At 40.3% G+C, this 9,334-nt stretch overlaps 1 long non-coding RNA gene across 1 annotated transcript; it reads left to right on the top strand.

Moving 5' to 3' along the window:
- The first annotated feature begins 3,677 nt into the window (after positions 1 to 3,677).
- LOC125084886 (uncharacterized) lies at positions 3,678 to 7,524 on the top strand. Its single transcript, XR_007122726.1, has 3 exons — positions 3,678 to 3,753; positions 5,365 to 5,431; positions 7,316 to 7,524. It is a non-coding gene; the product is annotated as an uncharacterized LOC125084886 (long non-coding RNA).
- The last annotated feature ends 1,810 nt before the right edge of the window (positions 7,525 to 9,334 follow it).

Genomic DNA, 9,334 nt, shown 5'->3' with positions numbered 1-9,334 from the left:
AATCTCTCAGTTTAGTGCCTTGCACATAGTAAATACTAGCTGTTCTTGACTTGCTTTTCTATCTAATCTTCAAAGTAGAAAGGGAGAGGGAAAAGGAAACAAATTGGCATTCCATCTGTCCCAGCTGCATGGAAATCTCTGGCAGGGTTACCTTTCCACACCTTGACTAACATATATTCATGTAATCTGAAGGCCATCAGCTAAAACAAAGGCTAGAAAAATGAAATACTGAAGATGAAAGTAAACGGATGTTAGCAGATACAAAGATGGATCTTGTCAAAACTACATCTAATTGATTTTTGCCAGGGCAATTGGATAAGAAAAAGAAATAAAAGGCATCCAAATTGGAAAGGAAAAAGTAAAACTATATTTACAGATGGCATAATCTTAAATATTGATAATTCTAAGAAATGGGTTTTGAAAACTACCAGAGAAAATAAGCAAGTTCAGCAAGATTATAGACTATAAGATCAATTTACAAAAATCAATTGAATTTATATAGAATAGCATTGAAAGATCCAAAATACTAAATTAAGAAAAATAATTCCATTTACAAAAATATTCAAAAGAGTGTAATATTTAAGAATAAATTTCATGGTCTGGGAGATTCAACATTGTAAAGATCGTAGTACTCTCCAAATTGACCTATAGATTCAATACAATCTCTGTCAAAGTTTCAGCTTGTTTTTTCATATAAATTGACAAGCTAGTCCTAAAATTCATGCAGAAATGCAAGGGACTCAAGTAGCCAAAACAAACTTGAAAAAGAACAAAGTATGAGAACTCACATTTACTAGTCTGAAACCTTACTATAAAAATCATAATCAAGACCACATGGTACTGGCATAGGGTAGATATATAGATCTATGGAAAAGAATAGAGAGACCAAAATAAAAGTTCACATATGATCAACTAACTTTTGACAAGAGTACCAAGATAATTCTTTTCAATAAAGGGTACTAGGACAACTGGATATTCACATACAAAAGAATGAAGTTGGACTCCTACCTCATTATATACAAAAATTAACTCAACATATGTAGACCTAAATGTAAGAGCTAGAGCTATAAACTACTTAGAAAAAAAACACAGGCATAAATCTGTGACTGTGGATTAGGCAATGATTTTCTAGATAGGACATCAAAAGCACAAGTGACAAAAGAAAGAAATAGAGAGAGAGGATAAGGGAAGGAGGCATGAGGGAGAGAGAGAGGAAAGGGGGCAAGGAAGGAGGAAAGAAGGGAGGAAGGAAGGCCAGAAGGAGGGAGGGGGGGGGGAAGAAAGAAGGGAGGGGGAAGGGAAGGGAAAGAAAAAAAGATAAATCTGACATCATCAATACTGAAAACCTGTTTTGCTTCAAACGACAGCACCAACAAAACAGTGGAAAGAACTTACGAAGTGGGACAAAACATTTTCAAATCACATGTCACATCAGAGACTTATATCTACAATACATTTTAAAAATATCTTACTACCCCACCATAAAAAGACAAATGACACAAGTTTAAAATGGGCAAAAGGCTTGTACAGACATTTCTCCAAGTAAGACATGGAAATGATCAATAAGTCCATGAAAAGACATTCAACATCTTTAGCCATAAGGGAAATGTAAATCAGAACCATAATGAGATACCCCCTCATACTCACGAGGATGGATATAATTAAAAAAAAAATAGACAATTACCAATGCTGGTGAGATGTGAAGACATTGGAACCATCATGCATTGCTGCTGGGGGTGTAAAATGGTATGGCCACCTTAGGAAGTAATGAGTCGCTTACTCAAAATGGAATTTTCGTATGATCCATCGATTCCAGTCTGTAGTGGCTACTTTTAAGCAAGTGATTGGAGATCTCATCTTTGAGGATAGACCTCAAATCAAAGGAATGTTATGAATTCTGACATTAAAATGTCAAAGGTCACTTTTTACAAATGCGCAAAGCATACTCAGCAGAGTCCTTGTAAATACACAGACGCAAACTCTCATGAAACCTTATCAATATCAGCACTAGTGTCAGTTCTAGTTGTTGCTGGTGTTCATTTGCCTCTTCAGTTCATCCAAATATTTGATATCCTCTTATATAATCAATGTCTATTCTGACCCATGTTATAAGACTTGGACCTGCATTTTGTCATTTTAAACAATCATAGGTTTTTAGTTGTGCTATCTTTCTCTTGCCCAGCACAAAGCTCTCCTTTATTGAAGCTGAGTACCTGGACAGGAAAACAACTTTAGTGTAGACACTGAGGGAGGTCTTTGCGGATTTTTTGTTTGTTTGTTTGTTTGAGGGAAGTCTTTGTATTCTGACCTAAACTACCCAGCGGCTCAGCCCTTCCAGTCCAGCTTCTAACATATTTGCTGTTCCCTGGATAGTCAGGGCACTCTCCATTCTGGAAAGTTTCCTCTGCCTGTTATTCCTTCTCATTCCCTTCTTTTCTCTTTCTTTCTCTTTCTGTCTCATTCCCTCTCTCTCTCTTTCTTTCTCCCTCCTTCCCTCCCTGTCTTTTGTTCCATCTTCCTCCACTAATCAGAGTCCTACTATAGCTAACTTAAAAAACAACAGCAAAAACACTAAAGGAACTTTCTCATTCCCTCCATCGTAATGTATGGGTATTTTCTCTGTGTTCCAATTGCATAAAATGCGTAAAAATGGTAAATCTAACATACTGCAGGTTTACCATGTGGCAGGCTCTGGTGCTAAACACGACAGAACATTGGGGAAAGCCACAGAAAAGACATGACTGTCTAATGACCCATGAAGTGGACCCAGGCACCCAGAGATTCCTCTTCTCTTCCCCTGTCCTTGAAATGTGGGTATCTCCTGCCTTTCCCACTCACAGAGGCTGATCCAAGGACACAGCCTTGAGAAAGTGGTGTTGAGAAAACCGACATGTTATTTATGACTGAACCCAGTCAAGAACTCTTTTTACAAACTTTTAAGATTTGGCAGACGGGTATAGGGATCCATTTGTCTTGCTGCCATCCAAGACAAGCCTTATATCTAAGTTCCCTTGCTTATTAAAACTGCCACCTGGACCACCTGCCTCTTTCTTTGGTCTCTGCCTGCCCTTCATGTATAGACGGTAGTTTCAGATTTCACTCCAGCAGTTCCAGAGAGGGCCACAAACCAACACAGAGATCACCTCATTTACTCTTCCCAATATCCCACATAATGGTGGTTTTATTAATCCCAATTTTACAAGTGAGAAAAACAGGTGTGGAAATTTTAGGAAGATACCTGGTCATAAGAGGTAGAGCTGGGATTCAAACCCAGGGAGACTGACTCAAACTAGCCCCGGGCTGTTGATCCCACTGGCCAGAATCCTACCTGTATTCAGGTTACCAGTTTCTGGATGGCCTGTTCTTCTCATTTGACTGTGAATCTGGGGATAAGGGGTGGGAGCAGGGGTGGAAACCACCCTCATATTTCTACTTCTACCTTGCCAGGCCATGCACAATGCCTGGGACATAATGGTGCTCAATTCACATTTATAGAATTAAATTATAATAGTGTTCCCCTGGGAAATTACAATCAACTCAAGATAATGATTCATAATATTTGTCCAGAAATGCCTTGTGGCAAAAAGACCGGATTTCAATGATGCGTTATTCACCCACTCCTTATTACCTAGAATCATCTGCCTTATCAATACCACCCACTCTTGTTCCTTAGTACTCAGAAAGAAGCAATAACTCTGTCCAAGATGAAGAGAGATGAGGATTACAATAACTAGAATCATCATCATTATACATGTCTGTACTCTAAGTGTTTTATACCTGCATTGTTTCATACATACAACAAACCTATAAAGTATGTACTATTATCTCCATTTGAAAGATAAGAAAACTGAGACTCAGGTTAAATAACCTGTCAGAGGTCCCAGACGATCAGTCCCAGCTGTCTCTCTGCAGAACGCAGGCACATGAACAACCTCCCCACTACCACATCACTCACTGATCGTGCACTGGAACAGGGTTTGGTGCATGCATCAGGCCAGAGAGTGAGTGGCTCCCAACCAATGTCTCCTCTGCTCCCCGAAATGTCCTATGGGTCTGAAAAGTCCCACGACATTCTTCAGCCCCAGGCAACACCATTTTATACAAACAACCATCATGTATTTGTAAACACGAGCTAATATTTTGTTTCCTTGGTGGTTTCTCTCTTCGTTTTCTGTTGCTAGCCTCGACATCCCCACAAAACTGCTAGCAGGATAATTCCATTTTGAAGAACCAACTTACAATCCTTTTTTTGGGGTGTCCTAACCCAGAATACAGTCTTTCTGCTCTTCTCACATAAGTTAATGGGATTCCAGCAGTCTGCATTTTAGGCTAAAGTATGCACTCTACAACCGAAGTAGTAGTTCATTGTGTAGTGCCATGTTATGTTGTCTTGTCTCAGCTTATCTTGTGTTACTGCCACAGTAAAAATAGATTTAATGGTGGTGAAAAACATCTTCTGGGTCATTTCAAAGTAATCATTGGAAATTCCCTTTCCAACAACAGAGAGCTGCAAGGTGCTTATGTCAGAGAAAACACAACTCCTTAGTGTCACCTCCGAGCATATGAAGTGCTTCATTTCTTCTTCTTTTTTTTAATTTCTTGTTTTAATCCCAATTTTCTTCCTTGTTGGCATAGTCAGAATGGCATGGACTCATCCTATGTTAACAGGATCAGTTGCCAATATTCCCCAAAAACCTGGAAAAATAAGAAGTCTCTCTGTAACTCTTGCTTTCTGGGGCCTTCCCTCAAACTTTGAAAGAACAGATTCCACTGATACAAACAGAAAGCATTTTTGCAAAGAAAAACATCTTATGGATGTTTGTACAAAATAATCCCAAGAATGAGTTCTTAGAGGGGAGATATCCGAAAGCATTAAATTTGTGACATAAATCCTTTGACCTTTCCATTAATTTGTTTAATAATTAGTTTGGCATTTTTGCTGCTTAATTAAATGGGGGGAAAAATCTGCCCATTGTTTAATCAATTTTAACTAATGTTTACGTATATTTGCAAATCTTACTTGAGCAATTAATATTATAATAAGGATGAGTCTTAAATTAAAGCCTGTTTATCAGGGAAAAATGAGCCCGTGAGAGTGGCATGTTCATTGTTGCCAGTTTCTCTGTTTCCATTAGGATTCTGCAAATGGGCATCATTTATATATTTGGCCTAGTTTTCATTTCCCTGGTAACAAAGCTCCTAAGGACCACAAGGAGGGCTCGCTCAGGCCTCTGAAAATGTGCCTTTGATAAAGAAACAAAGCAACAAGAAACAACTGATCATAGAAATCATATTCATTATTTATATTCTGTCCCTTTGAACTCTCAGTGCTCTACCTCGTTTTCTCTTCCAAATATTTTACAGATGCGTTTCTGACTAAAAGCCAATGAAACTAAATAAGCAGACAAGTAAGGAATGAGACAGAAGCATGGTAAGCAGAAAGAGTTGTTACTCCATTTATTTTTGAACTATAGATTTGGGTAAGGGATGTCGGCATCCAGGGCTAAGCAAAGGCGAGGTGGTGAAGCAGGTGCTTAGGCCCACCTCTCTTAATGTCCACATTCAGGTCCTCACGCCCCCATCTTCCTACCTTCAAGGTCCAGGACCACTTTCCTGCATGCCTGCCTGCATGAGTGCCCACTGGGCCTGATGCCAACTGATAGAACCCTGTAGAGGCTAACTGAGCAAAGGTATTTGGGCTGAGACTTTAACAAGTTGACATTGACATCGACATCTGAAAGTTAGCCTTTAACCCTTAAACCTAAAGGAATCAATCATGTGATGTCAAAGATGGAATTTTCCCCAAAGAATTAATAAGAATTCTATTTTTTCAGAGCCATTTTTACCTGTCATCCCATTTGCTTTTGCAGAATGAAAAAACCCTGTGAGGTACTGAAAAGCAAATAATAATGGCAGTGGTTGTATTCTCTTTTTAAGGGAGGAGGATACTGAGGTTTTCTTGGGGGACAGGCAATGGCTTTCTCAAGGTCATGGGAAAAATGTATTGGCTATTAAGGCGCAAGACAGGTACATCAACTCAGAGCAGTTCCCTTTCCACTTCCAACAAGCGAGGCTGCCCTATGTACTCAGTGCTTCCTGGATCTTACTGTATCTCTGGTGGCCTATGCTATAGACACTGCCCATAACTATCATGGTCTGAACAGCGGAGTACAGCCAGCTCATGAACAGATCTGCTCCCCTGATCTGGGATAGGGGCGTTCTCTCCTCCTCAGCCTCCCCTCCCCTACACCACATTCACACACCTTACAAAAGCCCAGCTCAGAAGGAAGAACAATTTCTCTGATCTTTAATTGAAATTCATCACATCCCCTACTCTGTATGTTTTTCACTGAATTTCTTGAGACGGATTCTTAAGGTTTTAAAATATTGTAAACTTTTTGTGTTTAATTCATATTATTCTTTAATGTCATATAGAAAATAAAACTGTTACTTATAATCTCTCCCAACCAGGGGTAAAAATGGTAGGGCTCCTTGCAAAGGTCTGGCAGGTTCTCAACTTAAGCCCTCATGATCCCCACAGATAAGGGTTAATGAAAGAAAAACTTGTAACGAAAGATCCCCAAATCTTCACGGAAACAGATCTGATGGTGACAAACAACTGATAATACATTTAGAGCCTCTAGAACCATAGTCAACAAAATTATTAAATAGAGGACAGAGAGTGACCATATATGAAACATTAAATAATAAAATAATTAAAATAAAAGTGGAGGAAAGACCAAGAATGAAGAAGCTATAAAAAAATGAATAGGCAGATATAAAAAACAACTAAATATAACTATTAGAAGCAAAATATATTTTTTGAAGTTAAATCACAGTGGAGGAATTAAAAAGTACATTATGCCACAGTCAAGGAAAAAATTGGGAATTAGTGGTAAGACATGGGAAATAGTTATTTAAAAATTGAAGCTCAGAGAGACTGAAGATAAAAATATGAAAGAGGGATTTTAAAAAATATAGAAAAGTAGCATGAGAGAACTGTTATAAAGAATTTGGCTGCCATTTGTCCCCCAGATCCTGGGAGGAAGTCTCTGAATCTTTAGAAGTAACCCAGTGATGGGGATGTCTTTGTTTTTAGGGTGTGCCCTGATAACTCACGCTATCATGGAGGCTGGTGGTGGGCCCCTGGATAGTTCGTGTTAATGTGAGAGTCAGAAGGCGGGTGGCCTCAGCAGAAAGACCCACCATGTTAGGGCAGTGGGGGTTCTGAGCCATGCTTTATCAGCCCGAAATCCAGAGGGGAGGGAGGCTGGAGACTGTGTTCAGTTACACGGTCACTGATTCAATCCATCAGGCTTCAATGATGAAACTGGAGTAACAGTTCCGCAAGCTAAGCTCGGGTAAGCTTCCCTGGCTAATGATACTCTGCGCATATTCTTACCTAACAATGTGCCGGGAAGGTGATACATCCTGACTTCACAAGGAAAGGACACAGAAATTCCACATCTGGGATCCCCTCAGACCTCATCCTGGCTGGTGTTGATTTGTATCCTTTCTGCCATAATGAAACTGTAGTCATTAAGCATAGCTTTTTCCTGAGTTCTAGGAGTCATTCTAGTGAATTATGGAATCTGAGAAGGTAGTGGGAACTTCTGAACTTGCAGCCAGTTGGTTAGAAGTACAGGAGTCCTGGGGACCCCTGAGCTTGTGGCTGGAGTCTGAAGCAAGGACTGACTGTCACCTTCACTTGTGATGTTTGGCCTGTCTCTGGCTTATTGGTCCCAGAAGTCATTGCAATAACATACTTTTAAGCAGAGTCCCAGAAAGGGGGTATGGGGAAACACATGGAAATTGCAACAGTCCATTTGTTTAGAAGGAGCCTATTTGGATGTTAGGAACCACAGATCACAATGCACAGACTCAAGATCAAGGTCTGTCACCCCGGGTGGAAAGACTGCCAGTACGGATACTCAATAAATTAATGAGCCACAGAAATCCAACTCCAAGTTCAGTCAGGCCTCTGGAAGGCCTGCAATGTCAGACAGAGATCCACAAAACAAATTTTTTTCTGAAACTATCCCTGGAGTGATCTGATCCACGGTTTCAGCCCGTGTGGGCTTCACCTCCCTCCACCGCAGCTCTGCCTGCCCACGGTAGTTCTGTTTCTTCCTCCTTCTAGCTCATGGATTCTGCTTCGACATGGGCTCTCCTGACTCCTAGCGGATGTCTGCATTCTCCCTTCCTGTCTGAGTGTCTCTCTCTGAAGTGTTTACACTCGGATTCTGAGTAAGAGGAGATGTGAAGGGCTGTCACTCCACATAGAAGCGATCTCTGACAGACACGACGCTCACAGTAGGTAGGAGTTCTCACAGGCTGCTGGTCTTCCTGAAGCCCAGTCTGTAAAGTACTGACCTCCTTTGGGTCCAGAACTTACCCTCAACCCAGTCAGTTATGCCCATAACTGCTGTTTCATGTGGCATTCAACATATGTACCAGAAATCTCTTCTGGCTTCTCTGTACAGAATTAAGCTGCAGAGTAGGACAAATAGCACAAGTATTTTGGATTTCTCTCTATGGCTTCTACATGTGTGACTCTTGAAGGGTTCCTGGGTTCTGATTCCTTCTTTACTTTGATAAAATATCACTGTGCCAAAGACTTCCATCATAGCCTATACAAGACAGGGACACAGCTCCTTCATTTCACTCAATCTGCTCATCTCTTCAACACTTTCATCAAACCTGCATTAATAGCCTATTGTTCTGGGGTGCCTGGGTGTCTCCGTCAGTTAAGCATCTGATTCTTGGTTCTGGCTCAGGTTGTGATCTCAGGGTCATGAGATCGAGTCCCGCACTCAGCATGGAGTCTGCTTCAGAAGATTCTCTCCCTCTGCCCCTCCCACTTGTGCTCTCTCTCTCTCTCTCTCTAAAATAAATAAATGAATCTTTTAAAAAAAAATGAATATCATTGTCCCACTACTATATGCACCACGTAATTTCAGAACACACTGGTAAGAACATTATAGATTTGCTTTTGACTTGTTACCACTTTAGCATCAGAAAAGCTAAACAACAAGATTGATAGTAATGATATGCTGACTAGCACTTACTACGTGCCAGGCACTACTTAAGGAATTCTATTATAGCTACGAACTCATTTATCTCTTGTAAAAGTCTCCATATAACAAATAATATTATTATCCCCTTTTTGAAGGTAGGGAAACTGAGTTTAAGAGACTGGAGTCATACAGTTAGTTGCTAGAGAGACAGAGCCAGATGGCCTGACCCCTGAGTCTCTGCCCTTGCCCATCATGCTAATAACCACATATTTAGTGGCTATGCATTCAAGATCAGTCAGGAAAACTTGGACTCAAAC

Source organism: Lutra lutra, chromosome 14, assembly GCF_902655055.1.
Source record: "Lutra lutra chromosome 14, mLutLut1.2, whole genome shotgun sequence".
Lineage (NCBI taxonomy): Eukaryota > Metazoa > Chordata > Mammalia > Carnivora > Mustelidae > Lutra > Lutra lutra.
This window is presented reverse-complemented; position numbering and strand designations above follow the sequence as displayed.